Source organism: Cavia porcellus, unplaced genomic scaffold (assembly GCF_034190915.1).
Source record: "Cavia porcellus strain 051 isolate PalLab524CR breed Dunkin Hartley unplaced genomic scaffold, mCavPor4.1 scaffold_29, whole genome shotgun sequence".
In the NCBI taxonomy this organism is placed as follows: Eukaryota; Metazoa; Chordata; class Mammalia; order Rodentia; family Caviidae; genus Cavia; species Cavia porcellus.
This window is the reverse complement of record NW_026947512.1, coordinates 6,692,945-6,716,309: the sequence shown is the minus strand read 5'-3', so window position 1 is coordinate 6,716,309 and position 23,365 is coordinate 6,692,945. Positions and strand designations below refer to the sequence as shown.

Sequence of the window (23,365 nt, the reverse complement as noted above, 5' to 3'; positions counted from 1 at the left end):
ACTCCGAAGGAGGCTCAGAGGTTGCCTCCGAAGGAGGCAACCAGGTAGTAGATCACAGAAATACTTTTTGATTTTCTGAGGAGTCCAGGGAGGAACAGGGGTCTTTAGATGTTTATATCACTATGATTATTTCTACACCTTATCTCCATCCTACCCTAGATAAAAGTGAACCTAGATTGTTTTTGTATCCCTAACTTTGTCGCTTAGGACTTCTCGGTTGTTAGAAGACAGCACTAGATATCAGAATTAGGAAATTCAGAAGCTGCTCATCATAAATGTTCATTCTATACCAATCCATTATCTTCCACACACTGTCTGCCCCTCACATTTTGTTAAGAATATTTATAACATATGTTGGTCACTGATATTTCTTTTTTCAAATTCATGCCAAAATCTCAATTGTGTCAGGAATGTAATAAATGTTATTTATTCCCCCTTCACTGTCTCAGTCTATGTATAAGCCCTCAAACCTTAGGAATAAATAACTGTAGCTTAGAAATATGTTTTTAAAAAACAAATTTACAGAATGAATATTAGTTAATCTAAGAGGAAATGTGAGTTCTAATGAAAAAGAGATCTCTCCTTCATTCCTGAGTAGCATTATATAAGTCTGTTTTTTGAGCCACAGTCTTGGCAAATGCTAGAACACGAACTCTCCAGGGTTGTGCCCAGAACAGTGGGTCCCAGAAAAAGAAAAATAACTTGTGACAAGAACCCCGAGGAGCGCCTCAATCTGTTTCCATGATTTATGCTCTCTTTACCTCAGTACCGATTCCACCATTTGGGCCAGATCCTCAAGAGGTCACATCTGACCCTTTAGCAGTGATGGGCTCATGCCCTTCTGAGTCACGAAGCACACTAAGCTCCTGAATCACCTCTCTCCCCTGCAAAGTTATCAGCTGCTTAATTATAGAAGACAAGTTTGCATTCATGGCCAGGGACCAGGGCCAGGTTTAATAAAACCTGAACTGATTTCCAGTTTCCAAGGACAGTTAACATCAAGGAACTGTTTGTGTTTCCAAGACTACTGGGTAGATGAAAAATGCCAATCTTCCCAAGTGAAACATTTCTACAAAGTCATGAATGGCTGCTGACAATTTCTGAAAAAAACAGCTGCTAGGCTTGAGTGAGATGTGAAGAAAACAAAATTAACTATGGAGGTGACCCACAAATATCTCTTCTGCCTACTTTCATTCTTCTTTCTGAAAAAAACAATACACGAGCAGTTTGGTACGGCCCTTGAAGAGGCAGAGGAGAATAAACTGCCTTGCAAGACTCTTCAGTTTCCCATATTATAAAATCCAGTGTCGTGAAATGCTCTGTAGTTATTGTTTTGATAGCTAACACAACACAGTGTAGAAAACGTAAGTCTATAGAAGAAGTCTCCATTCATTCATTTTTCTTAATCTTCTAGTGTCTTCTCATGGAAGCTATGGTACTGTTACTGTTCTAAATCTTGGGAAGAAAACAGTGAACAAGACAGAGTTCCCCTGTCCTCAGAAACTTACTGTGGAGAAAAACTTACTAGCTATTGGTACCAGTACATTCCACAAGTATTAAAGGACAGCCATTTAGGTAGAAAGGGATCTAGATGAGTGTGGCTTCATAAAACCTTGCAAAGAATCTGGACGTGTGGTGCCATGTAATCTCAGCCCTCTGGAAGGCTGAAGCAGGAGGATCTCAAGTTCAAATCCAGTGTGGATGATTTAGAGACTTAGCAAGATTGTGTCTCTAAATTAAAATTTAAAAATTGTCTTGGTACCGGGGATTGAACTCATGACCTTGTGCTTGCCAGCCAGGCTCTGTGCCACTGAGCTATATCCTTAGCCCCCCTCAAAAAAATTTTTTTTAAGATTTGGGTTATAATTTAGTGTGAGGACCCCTGGGTTCATGCCCCAGTATTGGGAAAACAGAAACAAAAACAAAAATAAATTCAATTGACCAGAGAAAGCATTTCAAAAATGAAGACACTGCCAGTCATGTCAAAGCCTGCACAATGGTTAAGTGAAATACAGAGAGTTGTTGGCTTTGGTCAAGTAATGACTACTGGTAATCTTAATCATTGTTTTCACAGGCTACTATAATCAAACCTCAGTTTACGCCATGACTTATAGCACCTGTGTTTTCCTCTTCTATATTTTTCCAATGCTAGGTACTCTTAAGCCTCTTAATTCCAGCTTCTGTTTTATCAATGGAATTATCCAAACCTTCTGATCACGCCATAGTATCATTTTCTCTTTTATTGATGGCTTTAAGCTCTGATGCTGTGGTAGTGTGAACAGTATCCCTTTCTGTCTCTGAGGGTTCATTCAGTTCCTGTTTTATTTGGTCTAAGCGTTTAGATTCTCATTGAGGCAAGTCTCTACTCAAGTAGTAGTATCTTCCAATTTAATTCTTTCATTTAGCAACAGTTTGTTTCCCGGTCTCAGTTGACATAGTTCATCGGTCAGGGCATCTACTCTTTTCTGATCTTCCAGACTAAGTTGAGTGAGCAAACTGTTTCCCAGTTCTGCTTTCAGTGATTGTCTGGTGGACTCCATAGTACGAAAACTTGCCTCCAAACTTTGTAAGTTATATTGCTTTAGGCATAAAGGTTTTCTCAGACTGCTGCCTCTTCTCTTTCTGTATCTTCATTTCTGATAATATACCACCTCTGGAAGCTTTAAATTTCCTCTGCTGGGTCTTGGTCTGATGCATTGGTTCATCAACTGATATTTCTGTGCAGATTTTCATTAAACTTTGCTTCAAGCTCCCCAAGTTCATCACGCCAGCTTGGAAAGAAGCCAAGCCCCCCATCCCCACCCCATGAGCCATCAGAAGTCACACCAGCCAGGGGAGAACCAGGAAGCCATCCCCTTCACCCAGTGAGCCAGCCAGCACATGGGCCAGGAGAGAAGAGTTGGCTCAACCTTCCCTCCCCTTCACCAGTAAGCAACTCCCTGACCTGGAGGAACACAGGCTAAGATGACAACAAGGGAAGTAAAGAGACAATTTAACGCTTGTATTGGTTGACTGATTTTGCAGGCCTAAAGCTGAAAGTCTGAGCAACTATTTAGAGGATAATAAGAGCCACTGTTAATTTCCTATTACCTCGTTTTGAAGTGCTTTATCATTTTCATTGTTTTTTATTTTATTCTATTTTATTTTGTTTGATTTTATTATGTCTGATGGTATGGGCAGTTATTTTGAAAATAAGATATATTATGCTATCCATTTTGATTTCCTATTATCTTGTTTTAAAGTCCTGTATCATTTTCACTGTTTTGTTTTTGATTGGCTTTAGTCTGTTGTACTTTGTTTGGTTTTATTCTCTTTAAAAGAAAAAAGTTCCCCAAGTTCTGCTTTTCTAACATCTTTTTGTAATTCAAGTCAAGACTTTCTTATGCGATGATAACCTCCAGTAAGAGGACCTTGATGACTGACTTGGTCACCTTCCAAAGTAATGCAGTGCATAGCAAAGGCACAGGCTAGTTGGGTTGAAACTTCCATGTTACAACAATAAGTGACTTTCCAAACACATATTTGAAAGCTGTGTCAAATCTGTGATTAAACCTCAATTTACTAATCATTAGATTAGCATCACTTGTTCAGGATAGGCCATGCCCCTGACATGTAATCTGTGAAGAGGCAGAAAAGTGACCTCTCCAGGAAGATGCATTTTATTTAACACCATTAAAATCTTTGTGCTGACTTCAAGCAAAACAACAATGCAATAAAGTAACCTATTTGCAACAGTGACTTCCACACATGTGTAGAAGGCTGGCTCATTCAAAGTTATTTAGCACAATGACACGATAGCCATTTTGAACATACTGGCTTCTTCCTTTTTGATGAAAGTGGCCTAGCACTTTGTTTATGCTGTCTATTCCATTTAAAATGGACCTTTCCTGTGCTGCTTTAAGAAGTTGCTGCTGCTTTTCAAGATCTTGTTAGTAGCAAGTGCTTGTTCTTGTGCCTTCTCCTCTCTGCACAGGTGGTTTCTTTCACCTGGTAATTCATCTTTCTTATTTTTCACTTCATAATATTTCCTGCCCAGTTCTTCTCCTTGAGCTTTGACTTCATTAAGCCCCTGCTCCAGGTTTTTATCGCTCCAGACTTTTCTCCTTACTTGCCTGTCTTCCAAGTCCTTACTTGTAGCTGCGTCTGCCTTTTGTCACCTAGAGCCTGATCCAAAGACTCGAGTTCTTCTTTAATCCATTTATCCCTGACTTCTTTGAATGTAAACCGGCTTTCACAACCCTGCTTTGCAGAGATCCATTCTTTCTTGGGTGGCTCGCGCTAATCTAGCAATCCCTCACTCTTCTGTTTCTTTACATTGTTGACTTAGGTTCTGTTTCGGCCAGTTCTTTCACTTTTCTTCTATTTTTTAAGCAGCTTCTGCCTTTCTTTTAGTAGCAGTTCCTTTGTCACTATTGCCTGCCGATTGTAACTGGAAAAAATGACAAATCCACAAAGCATGCTATTGAAGAAGAAAGAAGAATGCATGAAGAAAATTTGAGAACTAGGATCACTTCTCCAGGAAGCATTTGAAGCATTGAAGTACCAGACACTGAGCATCAAACAGCCGTTTCAAAAGCTTGAACAGCGTAACATGGAATTAAAGAAGTGGCTATGTTTAAAAAATTATAGATCAGTTTGTAAGTTTCCCTGGGCCGAAAGGAAAAGTTACTAAAGTGACAAGAAGGGCTCAATAGGGACTGAAATCCATCATGGGGACTGATGGATGTACCTGAAATTCAAAAATAGGAAGCTATTCAGCTAACTTTCAAAGAGGATACCACGAACTTCAGTGAAATGTTCCAGAAGCACCTGGCAGCAAAGCTACTTTGGTGGTGATGAAGAAAAGAGCTGGAGAAGGCATCAGTTCAGGATGAAGGAGAAGGAAGTGGTAAAGGGAGAGGAGTTCCGGGTCACAAGGCAGCGTTGCATCACTTGATCAGCTCACTGGAGTTGGAATTAGGGAGTCATTGACTGAAAAACAAGGTGAGATGAGAGAAACAGAAACCCTTGGTAGCCCTTGCTCTGACATTTGCTGTTCAGAAATGTGATCCAGCCCCTTTTTACTTGTTTGATGATACTGACCAAGCTTTGGACGCCCAACCCAGATAGGCAGTGTCAGATAAGATTATGGAACCTGTTGTATGTGCTCTGTTTATTACAACGGCTTTTAGACCGGAATTGCTTGATTCTACGGTGTAAAGTTCAGAAATAAGGTTAGTCGTGTTGACGTGATGACAGCAGAAATGACCAAAGGCTTTGTAGAAGAAAATACTACGCATAAGTAACTGGAAAATATTGCCTACTGTTTTGGAGGCTTTGTACAGTAATATGGGTTTCATACCCAGGAACTGTAAATATAACTCCCTGGTTATTATTAATAATTTTTGGATTTTTGAGCACAAAAAAACCCTTTTCTATTTCTGTCTGTATTCTGTATGCTGTATAATCTTATATTTCTACTTATACTTTAAGAATTTTATTTCTGACAGTATTTTGTAAAGTGTCCTACTCATACTTGAAATCCTTTGAAACAATCTAAATATTCTTTCCTTAATTTATTATTATATTGCCTCTTTTTGTATAGCTTCAATTAAACAATTAGTTTCATGGAGAAAGTTCAACTTAAATGGAATGAAGGGATATAATGATTTTCATGAATTCTTTGGAGAAATATTGATTTAAATATTGATAAGTGGGAAAAGAAACAGAGCCCAGGCGAAGGGAAACATAGACCAAGGAGATGCATTATATCCAGGCATGTTCATATGTCTATGAAATAATCTAGAAGCAAGAGAGAAACTAGTTCAGGAGAGAAAGGGGATAATTTTAGAAATAAAATCCTTCAAACAGGAAGAAGGGGCAGAATGAGGTCCATGAGGAGGAGGCACAGGGAACAGGGCAGACTCAGCCGGAGGCCAGAGAAAAGCTGCTGCTCCCCTGTGAACAGCCTTCCACACTGTCACAAGACACACACACACACACACACACACACACACACACACACACACGTCTGAGTGTGAGTGTATTTTTTTAACTCAGATAGCGAACAGCTCTACACACTGTTCTGTATCTTTCTTTTTAACATCTTTAAGTTTACATGTACACTCTTTTTTATTCCTATCGACAGCTCCATAGTATTGTCTTGTATTATTATTCTATAATTTACTTCTAGTCCTCTGCTAATGGACACTGGTTGTTTCCAGTATTTTTATATCGCAAATAATGTTTTAATGAATAGCTTTGTACAAATATACTAATGGATCTGCAGAATAAATTACTAGAAATTAAATTGTTATGTCAAATAGTATGAACATTTTAATTTTGAAAGCTAGTCATACTGTGCCTAGTTAATACCAATTTTTGTTAATATCAATTTATAAACTGAAATAAAGTGCTTGCTTTTGTTTCATCCAATCAGTAAACACCTTTTAATATTTGTCAGCCTACAGATGAAAGACTGTATCTCATAAATTTAATTTTCATTTATCTTATTACAGATGAGGTTGAATATCATGCTTAAAATCTGTTTGTGTGTCCTCTCTGTATGTGTCTTCATTTATTTTTCTATGGATTTATTGGTCTTTTTTTATTAATATGTAGCAACTATTTGCATCTTAAAAGATTTAAAGTTTTATCTGTCATATTTATTGCGAATATGTTCCCTTATTTTTTGTGTGTACCTGCACCTTATTTCTTATGCATCAAAGTTTATAAATTTATGTAGTTTCTATAGATTTATAATCTGTTGTAAAAATTATGTATTTTGCTTTCCATTATGTAAACCTATGTAGTCTGTAAAACACCAAGACTTTTTCTTGTTTAGTTTCCAAATTCTGTGTCATGCTCAAAAGTTGTTCCCACTTGGGGCTGGGGATTTAACTCAGTGGCATAAGCGCCTGCCTTGCAAGCGCGTGGTCGTGAGTTCAATCCCTGGTACCGGTAAAAAAAAAAAAGTTGTTCACACTCTACAAACTGTAAGCCAAAATAAACCTCTGCTCCTTTAACTTGGGAGGGTCAAGTTATTTGTTCCAGCAACAAGAAAGTTACTCTTTTCCTTAAAAATGTTTTCTTAAACTACATTATCTTACTGGAGTCCTGGAAATGATCAGGGTGGCTCAGAGAATCATACATGGTTTTGAACGATTGTAACTTTGGCCAGTATAGACAAAAGTTTCTTTTCTAGGAATTGTAAATGGAAAGGCTTCGTGTTTTAAATGGCCAGTTGGAGCACATTTGGTGCTGGCAGGATAAGGCTGGATGACATTTCACTTCAGCCTGAAAAAGTGCTTTGGAGGGTATGGCCAAGTACCAGATAGCAGGCGGTAATGATTTTTCTCTGTCTCTCTGCTGCTTCTGTCTCATCCTCAGTTGGATCATGGTACAGGGAACTCCTCCAGACAGGCTTTCTGGCATTTCTATATTTTCTGTGACAACTGGGGAAAAGATGTGTTTGTGAGTTTGTAGTGTATTTTTGGTCTTTTGTTTGCTATCTGCCAAATAGACACATTTCCCCAATTGTCATTATTAATGAGCACTTAAATGATCAAAGATTAGCCACCAGGAGAAAATGACAAAGCTACTTGGATAATCTACAACCAGGATAAACTACTCTAGCATAAGGGAAAGAGACTAAAGGGATTTTTGCACTTAAGTCATTGTTGTTTCAAGATCAGGGCATATCTGTAGCTTATAAGAGCTGCGAAAGAATCAGTTAATTCATCTTTTAGGTCCTAAAAAGTGAATATTCCTTCTTATCTTCAAGGTGACAGGTACCAAGTAGACCTTCTGTTTCCCTCCTTGCCAACTCGAAGGCAGCATCCTGAGTTTTCTCTTCTCCCGAAGCTCTTCCTTGTCCTCCTTCTAGCCATAGTCTCCCTCTCCAGAGGAGTTTGATCAATACTCTTTCTATATCCCCAAGTACTTGAGGGGTCCATCATCAGTGCCTTGCATTGATTGCCATATAGTTGTTTCATGTGTGTGTCTTATTTTGCCAGCTGTAATTGTGAGACCTTTCTATTTCTTTGAATTCCCTTCAGCTGGTTCTAATAGTAGAGACCATGATTAGTTTCAATGCACTGCTCTACCCTCAAGGATCTTAGAGTTTCACTGGGGAGGCTAAAGAAACTCACATGAAATAGTTTGTTCAATAATAAGACAAAGCAACCAAAATCAGTGCCAAAAGTGAAAGGAAGCCCAGGAGGTACTGAACTAACAATGTCACCAGAGTCACCAGGCTGGGTCAGTCTGAGAAGATTCTTTCTTGCTTGAAATAGTTGTTCCTTGTCCTACAGAACAAGTTGGACTGTCTGTAGAAGCGAATCTGCTAGCACAGAAGCGTTACTGCCACTGTCATTGTGTCCTTTGCACACAAACACCGCTGCTTCCTCATCAAATCCTCATCAGGATTTGAGGCTCCTTCAGACAAGACAAACTCCTGGCCCCTAGAAATATCACAGCAAAGTTTCCTTCTGTCCTCTTTTCCTACTCTCCAAAGCTCTTTCATCACCACTGTATTTTTTCCAGCCTCTTTTTCTATGAAAAGATTTATCTTCATGGTTCAACTCTCTAAAAGAAAGTGCCAAGAGCAGGAATGTGGGCGCAGCGAGGATGCATGCACTTTTGCTCACTGCTTCTGGGTGCTGCTCTGTGCTTTTAATTCTGCTGCTGTCAAGCTCCATTAGGAGATTTGAGCATCAGCCTCCTACCTTTGGGGCCTGGCCTCCCCTCAGCACTGGCTGAAATGAGGACGATGTTTGAGACGGAACCAAAAAGGGTAGATTGGGTCCTTGCCCTAACTTACTATCCTAACTGGCCATCACCTTTCACATCGCACGGGGACGTTTCCCCTCCCACTTGGGAGCACAGCCAACAGTGGAACCCATCAAAATGCTACGTGCTGGTATCCACAGTGATTCAAACAGCAGATGAGCAAGGATGAGCAATGGATTTCTCCCTTCTGAAGGCTCAGACTGGGACTGGGAGAGAAGCTCCCCACCTAAGTAAACCAAGTCATTCAAATCAAGCCTGGTGATCAAGGGGGTGACAGGTGTTACAATTGAGTAGTCTGGGGGGCTTTGGTGAATCAGAAGCAAAACTTAGTTTGTTGCTTGCCTCAAAGGACTGGCAGCGAGTTTCTTGGAAGGAAAGTGATTCCCCTGATTGATTTTCCGTTTCTCTGCATTTGCTAGAAAGTAGAAAACAGTGCAATAGAAATGATCTATGGTTTTTCCTTTGGCTGAAATTATTCCTACGTTGTCATTAGCAGAAAATATTCAGTGCTTAGCTATGCGAATTATTGTGCTGGATGTAAAAACAGGTTGTATATTATCCCTCAGAACTGGGGATTGAATCCAGGGCCTTTCAAGTGAGCTATATGCTCAGTCCTCTTTAATATTATTTGAGACTGGGTCTTGCTCAATTACAAAGTCACCAGTTTGAGCTCAAATTTGTGATCCTCTGGCTTCAGCCTCCCATATTGCAATATGTATCACAATGCCTAGTGTGTGTGTGTGTGTGTGTGTGTGTACTCTTAAAGTTCTTTTCCTGAAATATTTTTCATGTTTAAAAAAAAAGCGCTCTTTGAGTAAAATAGCTCTTAAAGCTCTTTTTTGTGCTAAAAATCACTGATTTACATTCAATAAATCTTGAAAATGATATGAACAGTAACAACAAATAGATGAAATATAAAGCCCAAAATCATGGTTGGTAAGAGGGAAAAGGGGAAAGATTGTGTTGCTATTTCCTGTCTTGTTTCCACAGCTAATTTTTGAAATGCTTTTTCTTGTAGCAAAGCTCAAAGGTTACATACAGATTGCTTTGCCAAGGTAAGTATTAACTGTAAGATTTTAATTTATTTTAGTGTATAATCTTAATTTAGAATTAAAATGAATTTTCAAATCAGAAAGGAGAAACTATGCCTTCCTTTGAATTAGGCTCCACTATGTTGATTGCTAAGAGCCTCAAGCAGAAGAGAAACCAAGTCTTCTTGTGAAGCAAGCTCTGCCATGCAGATTGGAAAGAGCATTAGCCAGAAGAGAAACCACGCCTTCCCATGAGCGAGCTGGTGCACAGGCTGAAAAACCAGAATAGCATCCCCCCTCTCCACCCCGCTGATTCAGAGGACTCAGGGTGAGACAACAGTAGCTGAGGGGAAGGGAGTAGCTTGGTGCTCAAATTGTTTGGGTGACTCTGCAGGCCTGAGACTGGTGGTCTGGCAGTGTGCAGGAATTTCCTCCTGTCTCCTTTTTGAAATTCAACGTTTTATTCCATTTTACTGTTTTGTTTTATCCCTGTGTCTGGTAACTTGGGCAACCATTTTGAAGATAACATTGTGCAATATTGTTTTCGCTGTTTTGTTTTGTCCTGATTTGTTGTTTTATTTTTTATTCCAATGTTATGTTTTGATTGGTTTTATTTTGTTTTGTTTGATTTTGCTATGTCTGATGGTGTGGACAACTATTGTGAAGATAGCAAGATGTATTATGGTAGCCATGATTGATTTCCTATAATGGTGTCTTAAGTTCTGTACCACATTCACTGCTTTGTTTTGATTGGCTGTATTCTGTTTTATTTTGTTAGGTTTTATTCTCTTTAAAATAAAGAAAAAGATTGCAAACCAAAACAAAACTGAAAGTTATCTATCAGTGCCTATAATTAGTTTTTGTGATACAAATTTGATTCATTCATTTTTTGAAACAGTTAATTGTGCTTTCTTAGTTAGGCCAAAGCAAGGATGTTTTCTTTATTGTGCAACCAGGGGACACGTATATTTTGTATGGGAAGCCCCAGATGAGTTGAGACAGAATGACTGAGGAAGAGAAAAGGGATATAGATTTATGATAAAACATGCCATAAAAAGTTACAAATGTGAGCTTGGGTATGAAGTAGCCAAGTAAGGACCAAGGAAGGAATAACTATCTGAGATGACAAAGAGTAAATTACTTTTGGTGTAAGAGCTCCATAGCAACCCTGACCAAGCACACAAATTTATGGTTCTTCTCTAGATAATGAAGATGATGGTACTGAAAACAGTTGGAAGGAAATTTTCAGGGGAAATAGAGCAGTTGGCTCTAAAAAGTATGAGATACAGGACAAGAAATAAATTTATGTGGCAAATTTTTAAACTATAACCTCTGGTAGAAAAAGAAAATATGGATTCATAATGGCCATCTGGGCTGATGTGGACTGAAACTATCCCACCACGACTACCTTGTGCTCAAACTAGTGTTTCAAGCACTCCCTTATAATTTTCTCGTGGTATCATGCATTTTGCCCACTAGAAGATACCATACTTCTCCCTTGTGCCCATTTACTTGTTTACAAATATGCTAGATAATGTTGTATTTGTAAAGAGCAAATATTACATACTTATAGGATATAGAGTGCAAATACGACAACTTGATAGCAAAGAGGGACTACAGATGTCTTCAGAACTTTTTGCATAATCTTGAGCTAACCACTTTACACTCTGTCCATATGTATAAAATGGCTAATCCTAGTCCTCAGGGACCCAGAGAAGATGCCAACTGTATGAACTAGTTGCTGAACATGTTGAGAAACATAAATGTATTAATGGTTTGCTTGTTTGCGATGACTGAAAACAGACCAAAGCTCAACTAATTCTATTTATTTAAATTATTCTACTTTGGTAATTCTTTTTCATTTTGTATGCTTTATTAGTACACATTTGCATTACATATAAGTCATTCTACTTTGATTTAAAGTTTTGTTACAGTCGCAGGAATCGCTTGTAGGGCTTACAAATCTGAATGAAAAATTACTCCCTAGTCATTTACCAAATTACCCTATAGCTCTTTCGTGACTTCTTGGTGAAGAATGATGCATCCTTCTGGTAACCCAGGCCAAAATGAAAATTGAATGTCAACTTTACTTTATATGGAAACAGATGCCCTAAAGCTCTTTAGAGCTGGATAGAGCTCTGTTTGGTGCCGGCACTGATACTACATATTTATATAACTACACACAATTTTTACTCTCAGTTTGCTACCAATTATTTTAACTCCATCATGAGAATGTACTTCTCGATGGTTATAGTTTTCAGCACATTGTTCTTTAATATTTGTACTCTTCCAACATAGGAGATTCATTCAATTTCTTTTTTTAATCAGTACTGAGGGTTGAACTCATGACCGCACTCTTGTAAGGCAGGCACTTACACCTACTGAGCTAAATCCCCAGCCCAAGATTCATTCAATCTTGAGAGCAGCTGTGCTTGTTGTAAATGACTGCTTTGTTGTGCATGTGCTCCTCCTGATGACAAGGGCAGGTAACAAGAGACAAAAAACAGGATATGGACAGAGACCTGCTCAGAAAGGTCACCTACAGGTGAATGTAAAAAGAGGTGTTTAACCAGTAATAGAGGAGGCAGGGACCTGGCCAACGCTATTTTTAAAGATTATTATTTATTGCATATTTACCTAAGAGATTGGGTTAAGCACTCTCCATAGGCACAGCCTTAAGAGGGAGGGAATATTCATTTTTCCACTTTGCACCTAAGAAAAAATTAAATACGTTTCCCAGAGTTGCTCTGACTATACTGTGTCTGATCATACAGTTCAAGCTGTTAATCATTTGACTATTGACTATACTCTTTTTGCAGTATTATCTGAAATGTATTTAAATAATGTGTGGTTCCCCCAAAATAATGGTGAAAGACATGATTTTTTTGTCTCAGGAGAGTAGTTTCATTTATACGAGGAAGACAAGGAAAGGGAAGAAATTATGGAAGAAAATTTGCAAAGCTAAATAAATTTAAATTCAAGAAAAAATTCAGACTCTCACAGAGGTACCATCTCTGTTCCTTAGATAACTGATTGTTGTTTTACCAGAATCCCAGCGGGAACTCTTGTGAGAGGAGATACACACACTGTAACAGTTTCTGGGAGTTTGCACAACTCACTTCCTCAGAGTCCTCTCTGCCTCTGGGCTCATGGATCCGCACGTGTTGCCTCTTTTCTGATCCACGTGGAAATGGGCCCAACTCTCTAAATTCACAAAAGCTCATGTTGTCAGTTTAGAAATTTTGCTGAAGAGTGGAGAAGGGTCACCTACAGGGCGGCACTCCACTCATCCCTCTCCATGGCCAGGGGCCACCGTCCTCCCCTTTTCCCTCCTTGTTCCTTGATGTCCCTCCTCCTAATTTTCCTCTTACCTAATGGAGAAGAGTTTTGAAAATCAACCCCTCCCTTACTTTAGAAAGGTAATCTGGCGAATTTTCTGTTTATTAGCATAACGTACCCCAACAGAGTCCAGAACAATGATTGAACACATTTTTGCAACCAACTGAATAAATATTGACAACAAGTGAAATAAAAGCCAAAGCATCACTGTACCTGAAGCTTTATCATCAAATCAGATCAACGGAGATTTTGTACTCAAACTTAAGATTTTTGAAATTAAAGTTGTGGATATGCAATTGCCCTATAGAGGAGAAAAACCATTGTGCTAGCTTTCTAATGTAGCTCCTTTCTAGAGAAATCTTTGGTTTTAATCACTTATGAAATAGTATTTGTTAGAGTTTTTGGCACGATAAAAGAGCAAAATATAAAGTAAAAAGTAGCCTTTGTTCTAAGGATGTGGAAGGAGTCTATGACCATAAGCCTAGCTTGCTCTGACCGGAAGGTGGAGTCTGGAATGTATATAACCTCTGACCCGGGTGGTGCTTTGGGCGGGCATTTATGATGCTCGAGGAGCCAGGAGCGGATTGGAAGTTCTTTCACGCGCACTGGGAAAGAAAAAGGAGGCTGTAACAGGGGAAGGAGGAAGTGACCTCAAGGTAAACATCCCCTGATTTAGTCTCTATAATATCATGTAACTTATTCTAAGGCAAAACTCTTTCAGTACTTGACAGTTCTAAAATAGAAAAATTGAATGCTACTTCTGATTACATATGTGGCTGCAATGCCACATATGCAGAGTCAGTGAAAAGCGAGACATTAAACGTCCCTTATCTGTCTGAATTGCTTTCGGCTGCTAGCACAATGCAATTGGTTGGATGACTGTAAATATAGAAACTTATTTCTCACAGTCCTGTAGGCTGGGATATCCCAATTCAGTGTTGGGTGGAGGTTCCCATGGTAGAAGAGACAAACAACCTTCCTGGGATCTCAGTTGTAAAGGCCCTAATTCTGATAGCAAGAGCTTTGCCCTCACAACTTTATACCTACCAAAGACCCCCCACTTCCTAATACTATACCTTGGGGACTGGCATTTCAACAGTTAACTGAAGGGTGTGTGTGTGTGTGAATATTCAGTCCATTACAATATCTCAGCTTACACCAAATGTACCTGTCTTTAAGCAAGACCTCCCCAATACATTGTTAACATAAAACTGCCTTGGAAGAAAGGAAGCACCACCTCAGATAAGGGAGGAGCAGCTGTTTCCACTGGTTAAGGATCCTAGGTTAAGGTCTGAGTTTCATCTGCTCTTATTAAGCAATGAGGCCCCTGTCTGTATAGTCCCTTAATTTTACAAGGAAAAGCAATAAAAAAATTTAACAGGTTGCTTTACTAAAAGGCACTTAAGAAAGAAAGGAAGGGATATAGGTAATTATTTTTTTTGATATAACCCTATATGTTTTTAGCAAAAAGAAAAAAGTTCTCATGTAAAATAAATCCTCTCAGATTAAGACAACCATTTACACATGCTTCTGCTAATGGGGAGCTTTTGCTTCTGATAACAGCAGATTAAGCAGTCAACATTCACAGGCTGCAGGGAGGCGAAAAAGAAGCCAGCCACTTCCTGTGAGTGCCATGTGCGGGCCACAGGCAGGACAACCAGATGCCAGTCCCTCCTGGCATGCAGGCTGGGAGACAAGAAAAGCCAAGGTTCCCCACCCCACCCCAATCCCTGTGAGCTACCTACTGATCTGGATAGCTGTTGAAGTAAAATACAACTTAATGCTTGCAGTAGTGTTTCATTAATTCTGCAGGCCTAATCTGATCACTTATTTAGAGGATAACAAGATGCAGTATAGCATGTATGCGGGATCTCCTTCTGAAGGTGGTAGCCATTGTTAATTCTCTATTATCTTGTTTTAAAGTCCTGAATCATTTTCATTGTTTTGTTTGGTTTGGTTTTATTTTGTTTTGTCTTGTTTGATTTTATTATATCTAATGGCATGGGCAGCTATTTCAAAGATAACAAGATATAATATGGTAGCTATTTTGGATTTACTATTATCTTGTTTTGAAGTCCTTTATTGCATTCATTGTTTTGTTTATATTGGCTCTATTCTATTCTGTTTTGCTTGATTTTATTATATCTGAAGGCATGGGCAGCTATTTTGAAGACAACAAGAGACATTATGTAACCATTGTTGATTTCCTATTATCTTCTTTTGAAGTCCTGTGTCACACTGCTTTGTTTTGATTGGCTTTATTCTGCTTGATTTTGCTTGGTTTTATTTTCTTTAAAATAAAAACTATTAAAAAATAAAAAATTAGTTTTAAAAAATGGCAGATTAAGCAATTCAGACCCTTCCTCCTGTCATATTAAGTGAAGAAAACTAAAAAGCTGGATAAAATATGTTTGAAATCTCAAAAGCATCAAAGTAATCAGAAATTACTAGTTTAAGCCCCAAGAGAAGACAGAAATCAGAAAAGATGCATTTTCTTTCGGGGGGTGGGGGTCACTGAGGATATCTGATAATACTGGTTAGACATCAAAAGCTGAAGTCATGGTTTTATCTAAGGCTCTCCTAAGGTGTAGGTGCTGTTAAATTATCCTTTGCCTCAAGCTGGGACCCCAAGGAGTTACTCTGTAGTACGGATTGAGAAATGACACGACACTGGTACTAAAGAATGTCCTTCTAATTGACAGTATATGGCAGAAGTGATGCACTTTTCCCACGTTGTCTTCATCCTGGTTTTCTTACCCCAAAATAGTCTCAGGACTCGAAGAAGAGAGGGCAGAAATTGCAAGCTTTGAGGATTAGACTTTGGAATTCATTCAACATCGCTTTCACCATATTCTATTGGCAAGTACTCAGCTCAGCTAGGTTCAAGAAAATGAAGATCTGCCTCTTCATGAGAGAGTAACAATGTCACAATATAAAATGGCATAGGGACTAAAGTGGGAAGATGCAAAACCATTAAACAAAATACAAGTTGAAAAGTTTCCCTCTGTAGAAAAGATCACCTACAAAAACATCTTCTGCAAACATCATATTTAATGGTAAAATTTTACAAGTTTTCCCTGTATATTTGCATGTTAAAACTGTACTAATAACTGCAAAGTACATGAGGCAGAGAGTGACATAATGAAGGAAAAATAAAAAATTAAACAAGCCAGGCATGGTGGCAAATGCCTATAATCTGTGTTTGAGAGGTTGAGGCAGAAGGATCACCTCAAGTTTGAGGCCAGCCTGGGTTACACAGAGTCCAGGCCTGAACTGCATAGCAAGACCTTGGAAAGAAAAAACGAAAGAAAGAAAACTGTACAATAAAAGATGAAATTTTTAATACCCCATTTCCAATAATAGAAAACTATCCATGAGCATGAAAGACTTGAATAGTCCCATAAGCAGGGTACATTTATAGAACACTCCAGCATACTACACATTTTTCTCTAGTGCACATGGAATGTTCTCCACAATAGACAATATGTTAAGCCACAAGATAAGCCTCAATAAACTCTAAACGTTTTACACAACAAAAGGCATTTTCTCTGATTATAATGGAATCAAATTGGATAATAATAGCAATATATTTGAGAAATTCATAAACATGAAGACATTAAACAACAAACTCTTGAATTACTACTAATGAGTACAGAGACAAATCACATAGAATGTTAGAAATATTTTGAAATAAGTGAAAATGAAAAAACCATATCAATACTTATGGAATGCAGTGAAAACAGGGCTTAGAGAAAAACTTCTAACTGTAAGCACCTATATTTTTAAGAAAAAAAGATCTGACCTTTCATGGAAAAAAGGCAAACTAAACCCAAAGCAAGAAGAAAGAAAAAAGAATAAGAATTGCAGGGCTAGTAATAAAATAGAATCAATGAAATTTGTAACTGCTTTTTGAAAAAGATCCAGAAAAGTAATAAGTCTTTAGCAAGACTGATGAAGAAAAGAGAACAAATTCAAACTGCTAAAATCGGGCGTGAAAGAGGAGGAGTTTTTACTAACTTTATAGAAATAAAAGTATTATGAAGTCCCCCAAGAGCCTCCTGTGCACAGACAGGGTTTGGGGACAGTCACTGAGCTATGGGAGCAGATAGCTGCCTGGCTGTCAGGAGACGGGGTCTGGCAGGAAGAAGCGTGTCACTGGGGGATGACCTGGAAGGACGTGTGTCTCCCTCCCTGGCTCTTGCTGTCACTCTCTGCTTGCTGGCTGCCATGAGTTGAGCAGGACTTTGTTTCTATGCCCCTGTGCCATGCCACTTCTCTCATAAAGCCAGCCAACTGTGGTCTTAAACCTCTAAGACATATGCGACAAATCTCTACTCCTTTAAGTTGTGGGCACCAGACATTGTGCCTTAGCAATGAAGAAAGTTACCCAGACAAAATTTTGTACTAGGAATCAGGTGCAACCAGCAAAGTCACAGGTGTGGGGGTCACTCAAGCTCTTTGGAATTCACATATTGTTACCACAACTTGCTCTGAATCCTGGACACAAGAGTCACGGGATTTAACGTTTTATCTATTGGGTCTTGGTCTTTCTTTGGTCTAGTTTCTTTTTATTCACCTACTTTTTTTAGAAAGAGAATGTTTATCCTGTGCCATTGTATGTTGGAAGTATTTAACTTTTGTTTTTATTTATTTTTAAACAGTTAGTTTTGGGTCCAGAGAAGATGTTGGACTTGGATTTTACATCAATGATCGAGCTGCTAAGACTTTGGTGACTCCTCTGGATATCTCCGCCCAGACTGCTGGAGTTCCCCCAGGGTTCCAGGTGCAGTGAAGGGGAGAGGTGGGTTTGAGGCTTCCACATCAGCCTCCCCATTCCGGCTTCACTTGGAGACCTGCTGAGCTCCCGATAGGTGGGCTGGCCCACACTACCAGCCTAGCCCAGCCTGTTTAGCTGCCGCGCCTGGCCATAGGTCTGCAGAGGAGGAGCTGGGCAGATCTGGGGTGCCCTCACCGGTCTCTCTGCGTGTCTGGAGGACTCTGGATATCTCCGCCCAGACTGCTGGAGTTCCCCCAGGCTTCCAGGTGCAGTGAAGGGGAGAGGTGGGTTTGAGGCTTCCACATCAGCCTCCCCATTCCGGTTACACTTGGAGAATTGCTGAGCTACCAACGGGTGGGCGGGCCCACACTATCAGCCTAGCCCAGCCTGTTTAGCTGCCGCGCCTGGCCATTGGTCTGCAGAGGAGGAGCTGGGCAGATTTGGGGTGCCTGCATCGGCCTCTCCATGTGTCTGGAGGACTGTGGATATCTCTGCAACCAGGGAGGGTCCACAGGTTCCTGAAGCACTGCGGCCTGTGGTGAGTACCCTAACCCGGCTGCGATTGAAGAACTGTGGAGCTTCCAAGGGGCAGGTGGGCGCACAGTGTCCCTGAGGCCCAGCTTGTCTGGAACTGCGGAGTTCTGAGCAGGCAGAGGAGGGCCACTGGTTCTGTAGGCCCAATGGCTTGGGGTAGCGCGGTGCCAGAGTCTCAGTAGCTCCAAACATAGAAGGGGATTTTCAACAGATCCTGAGGAAGCTTTCAAATAACACTTGAAACACAGAAATATAGGAAAATGACAAAACGAAAGACCAAATTACAACCTCAAACCTCCAGCCCATCTCAAGAAACTCTAGGAGCGATGTATATAGAAGAAAATATATCCCATCCACCTCATATATCGGACACAATAGCCACTGAAATTGACAAGCAACTCCAGGAAGCTTTAAAGAAATTCAAACTCGAAATAATCTCCCAGATAAAAGAAGAAATGATAAAAGAAATGAAAGAGATTCTAAATATATCTAAAGAAAACACAGATAAAAAATTGGAGGAACTAAACAAAAAGATAGAATCCCTAGACGAGCAATATAAGAAACAAACAGAATACATAATGCAGATGCACAGAGATATACAGGAAATAAAAAACTCCACTGAAAGTTGTAAAAACCGCCCTGATGAAAGTGAAGATAGAATTTCAGACCTTGAAGACAGGATTGCAGCTAGTGAACAGGAAAGGAAAGATCTTTTGAAAATAACAAGGAATCAGGAAACAACAATTCAACAACTGCAAGACGATGCAAAGAAGAATAACATAAGAATGATAGGGATTAATGAAAGAGAGGGAGACAACATGAAGGATGTCAGGAGGATATTTAGAGAAGTAATAGCTGAAAATTTCCCGAGCATGAGATCAGAAACTGACATCAGGATCAGTGAAGCATATAGAACTCCAAACAGTCATAACCAAAATAAAACTACACCCAGACATATAATAATCACCATCCCAGAAATCCAACACAAGAATAGATTATTAAAAGCTGTCAGAGAGAAAAGACAGATCACTTATAAAGGAAAACCTATCAGAATCACAGCAGACTTCTCAGCACAAACGATAAAGTCAAGAAGAGCATGGAGTGAAGTATTCCAGATCCTAAAGCAAAATGATTTCCAACCAAGACTGATATATCCTGCAAAACTATCATTCAAAATAGATGGTGCAATACGATACTTCCATGACAAAGAACAGCTGAAGAACTTCATGAACACCAAACCAACCCTTCAAAAAATATTGAAAGACAGTTTAGATACACAAAGGAAAAAACCACTAAGCAAAGCAAATAATTAAACAGAACAGAAAGATAAAGATGCAACAGCAGAGAGATAACATTCCTACAATTAACCAGCATTTAACAGTAATAACCATTAATGTAAATGGTCTCAATGCACCAATCAAAAGAAACAGACTAGCAGAATGGATCAAGAAACAAAATCCAACCATATGCTGTTTACAGGAAACCCATCTAACCCAGAAGGATACTCACAGACTGAAAGTCAAAGGATGGAAAACAATTCTCCATGCAGCAGGAATCCAAAAAAAGGCAGGAGTAGCCATTCTGTTTGCAGACAACGTGAACTTTAAACCAACAATGACCATAAAGGACAAAGAAGGTCACTACATACTCGTAAGGGGAAAACTCCAAGAGGAAGAGATAACTATCTTAAATATATATGCACCAAACTCCAGAGCACCCAGTTATATAAAACAATTATTAACAGAAATGAAAACTCAAATTATCAGTAACAGAATTGTAACAGGAGACCTTAATACACCACTGACACCAAGGGACAGATCAACCAGACAGAAAATCAGCAAAGAAATAACAGAACTGAATCACACCTGTGAACAAATGGGTTTGATAGACATATACAGAATGTTCCACCCAACAACATCAGAATACACATTCTTCTCAGCAGTACATGGATCATTTTCTAAAATAGACCATATATTAGCTCACAGAACATATTTAAGCAAATGCAAAAGAGTTGAAATCATCCCTTGCATATTATCGGATCATAGCGCTCTGAAATTAGAAATTAATGACAAAAGATACTGCAAAAATTCCGCAAACACATGGAAACTAAATAACACACTCTTGAGTAATCAGTGGGTCACAGAAGAAATTAAAGAAGAAATTAAACAATACCTAAAAGAAAATGAAAATGCAGATACAACTTACCGGAATCTGTGGGATGCAATGAAAGCCGTTCTGAGAGGAAAATTTATTGCACTGAGTTCCCACATCAGGAAAACAGAACGAATACAAATAAATAACTTGATGCTACACCTCAAACAGCTAGAAAAAGAAGAGCAAGTCAAGCCCAAAGCCAAAAGAAGAGAGGAAATTATAAAAATCAGAGCAGAAATCAATGCAATAGAGACTAAGAAAACAATCCAAAGAATCAACGAATCAAAGAGTTGGTTCTTTGAAAGAATAAATAAAATCGATAAGCCCCTAGCCAACCTTATTAAAAAAAAAAGGGAAGAAAAAGCTCAAATTCATGCAATAAGAAATGAAAAAGGAGAAATCACTACAGACCCAATAGAAATACAGAGGATCATCAACACCTATTTCGAAAACCTCTACTCTCAAAAGTTTGATAACACAGAAGAAATAGACAGATTCTTAGAAGCATATGAAGTACCAAAGCTAGATCAAGAGGATATAAAACTGTTGAATAACCCAATCTCTGCTAATGAACTTGAAAATGTAATTAAGGCCTTACCCACCAAGAAGAGCCCAGGCACAGATGGATTCACTGCAGAATTCTACAAGAAATATAAAGAAGACCTAATGCCGACACTCCTCAAACTATTCAATGAAATTGAAAGGGAAGCAATCCTTCCTAAGTCATTCCTGGAAGCAAATATGACTCTAGTACCAAAACCTGAGAAAGACCCAACTATAAAAGAGAACTATAGACCGATCTCCCTAATGAACACAGATGCAAAAATCCTCAATAAAATATTGGCAAATAGGATCCAGCAAATCATCAAGAAGATTATACACCATGACCAAGTGGGATTCATCCCAGGAATGCAAGGATGGTTCAACATACGCAAATCAATAAATGTAATCCACCATATCAATAAAGCCAAAAATAAGAATCACATGATCATTTCTATAGATGCAGAAAAAGCCTTCGATAAGGTTCAACACTTATTCATGATAAGAACTTTACAGAAAATTGGAATAAATGGTCTTTACCTCAATATAATAAAGGCCATTTATGACAAACCAACAGCCAGCATCATACTAAATGGCCAAAAATTGAAAGCCTTTACTTTAAAATCGGGCACAAGACAAGGATGTCCTTTATCACCACTCCTATTTAATATAGTACTGGAAGTACTAGCCAGAGCAATTAGGCAAGAAAGAGAAATAAAAGGGGTAAAGATAGGAAAAGAAGAAGTTAAGTTGTCATTGTTTGCAGATGACATGATACTCTACATAGAAGACCCCCTAAACTCCATTGAAATACTCTTAGATACAATAAATAAATTCAGTAATGTGGCTGGATACAAAATCAATACTCAAAAATCAATAGCATTCCTATACACGAACAACAAAATTACAGAGAGGGAAATAAGAGAAACTGGACTATTCACATTAGCAAGCAAAAAAATGAAATATTTAGGAATTACTCTTACGAAAGAAGTGAAAGACTTATACAGTGAAAATTATAATACACTGAAAAAGGAAATTGAAGATGATCTCAGAAAATGGAAAGACATCCCTTGCTCATGGATAGGAAGAACAAACATTGTGAAAATGGCCATTCTCCCAAAACTGTTATACAGATTCAATGCAATCCCAATAGAAATACCATCAACATACCTTATAGATCTAGAGAAATCACTCCTAAATTTCATCTGGAACCAGAAGAGACCTAGAATCCAAAGGCAATTCTAAGCAGCAAAGACAAAGCAGGAGGCATCACAATCCCTGACTTGAAGTTATACTACAAAGCAACAGTAGTAAAATCAACATGGTATTGGAATCAAAACAGAGCCGAAGATCAGTGGAATAGATTAGAAGATACAACCACAACTAGGAACACACTCAACCACCTTATCTTTGATAAAGGAGCCAAGCAGGTTCACTGGAAGAACGACAGTCTCTTTAATAAATGGTGCTGGAAAAACTGGCTCTCCATTTGCCGAAAACTAAAGCTAGAACCATGTCTATCACCATGTACTAAATTAAAATCTAAATGGGTCAAAGATCTGAATATTAAAACAGAAACACTAAATCTATTAGAAGACAAATTAGGTAGAAACCTTGGAGACATAGGAGTAGGTAAAGAATTCATGAACAGGACTCAAACCGCACGGGAAATACTTCCCAGAATCAATAACTGGGACCACTTCTTATTAAAAAGTTTCTGCATGTCAAAAGAAATCTCCAGCATAGTGAAAAGAAAACCCACAAACTGGGAAAAGATTTTAGTGAACTCTCTCTCAGACAAGGGCCTCTTGTCTAAAACATACAAAGAATTAAAGAAACTCAGACCTCCAAAATTCAAAGATCCAATCCAAAAATGGGCATCTGAGATGAATACGCAATTCTCAGATGAAGAAATGCAAATGGCAAATAAATACATGAAAAAATGCTCATCATCATTGGTCATTAGAGAAATGCAAATTAAAACCACACTGAGATACCATCTCACTCCTGAAAGAATGGCCAGGATCAAGAAAACCGACAACAAATGCTGGAGAGGCTGTGGGGAAAAAGGAACTCTCTTGCACTGCTGGTGGGAGTGTAGACTGGTACAGCCTTTGTGGAGATCTGTCTGGAGATTTCTCAAAAAGTTGGGACTGGACATCCCATTTATTCCAGCTATTCCACTTCTAGGCATATTCCCAGAAGAACTGAAAGCATCATA

At 38.8% G+C, this 23,365-nt stretch overlaps 1 pseudogene; it reads right to left on the bottom strand.

Annotated features, from left to right (window-relative positions):
- Window positions 1-2,091: 2,091 nt before the first annotated feature.
- LOC100715620 (structural maintenance of chromosomes protein 3-like) lies at window positions 2,092-13,024 on the bottom strand (annotated as a pseudogene).
- Window positions 13,025-23,365: the final 10,341 nt, after the last annotated feature.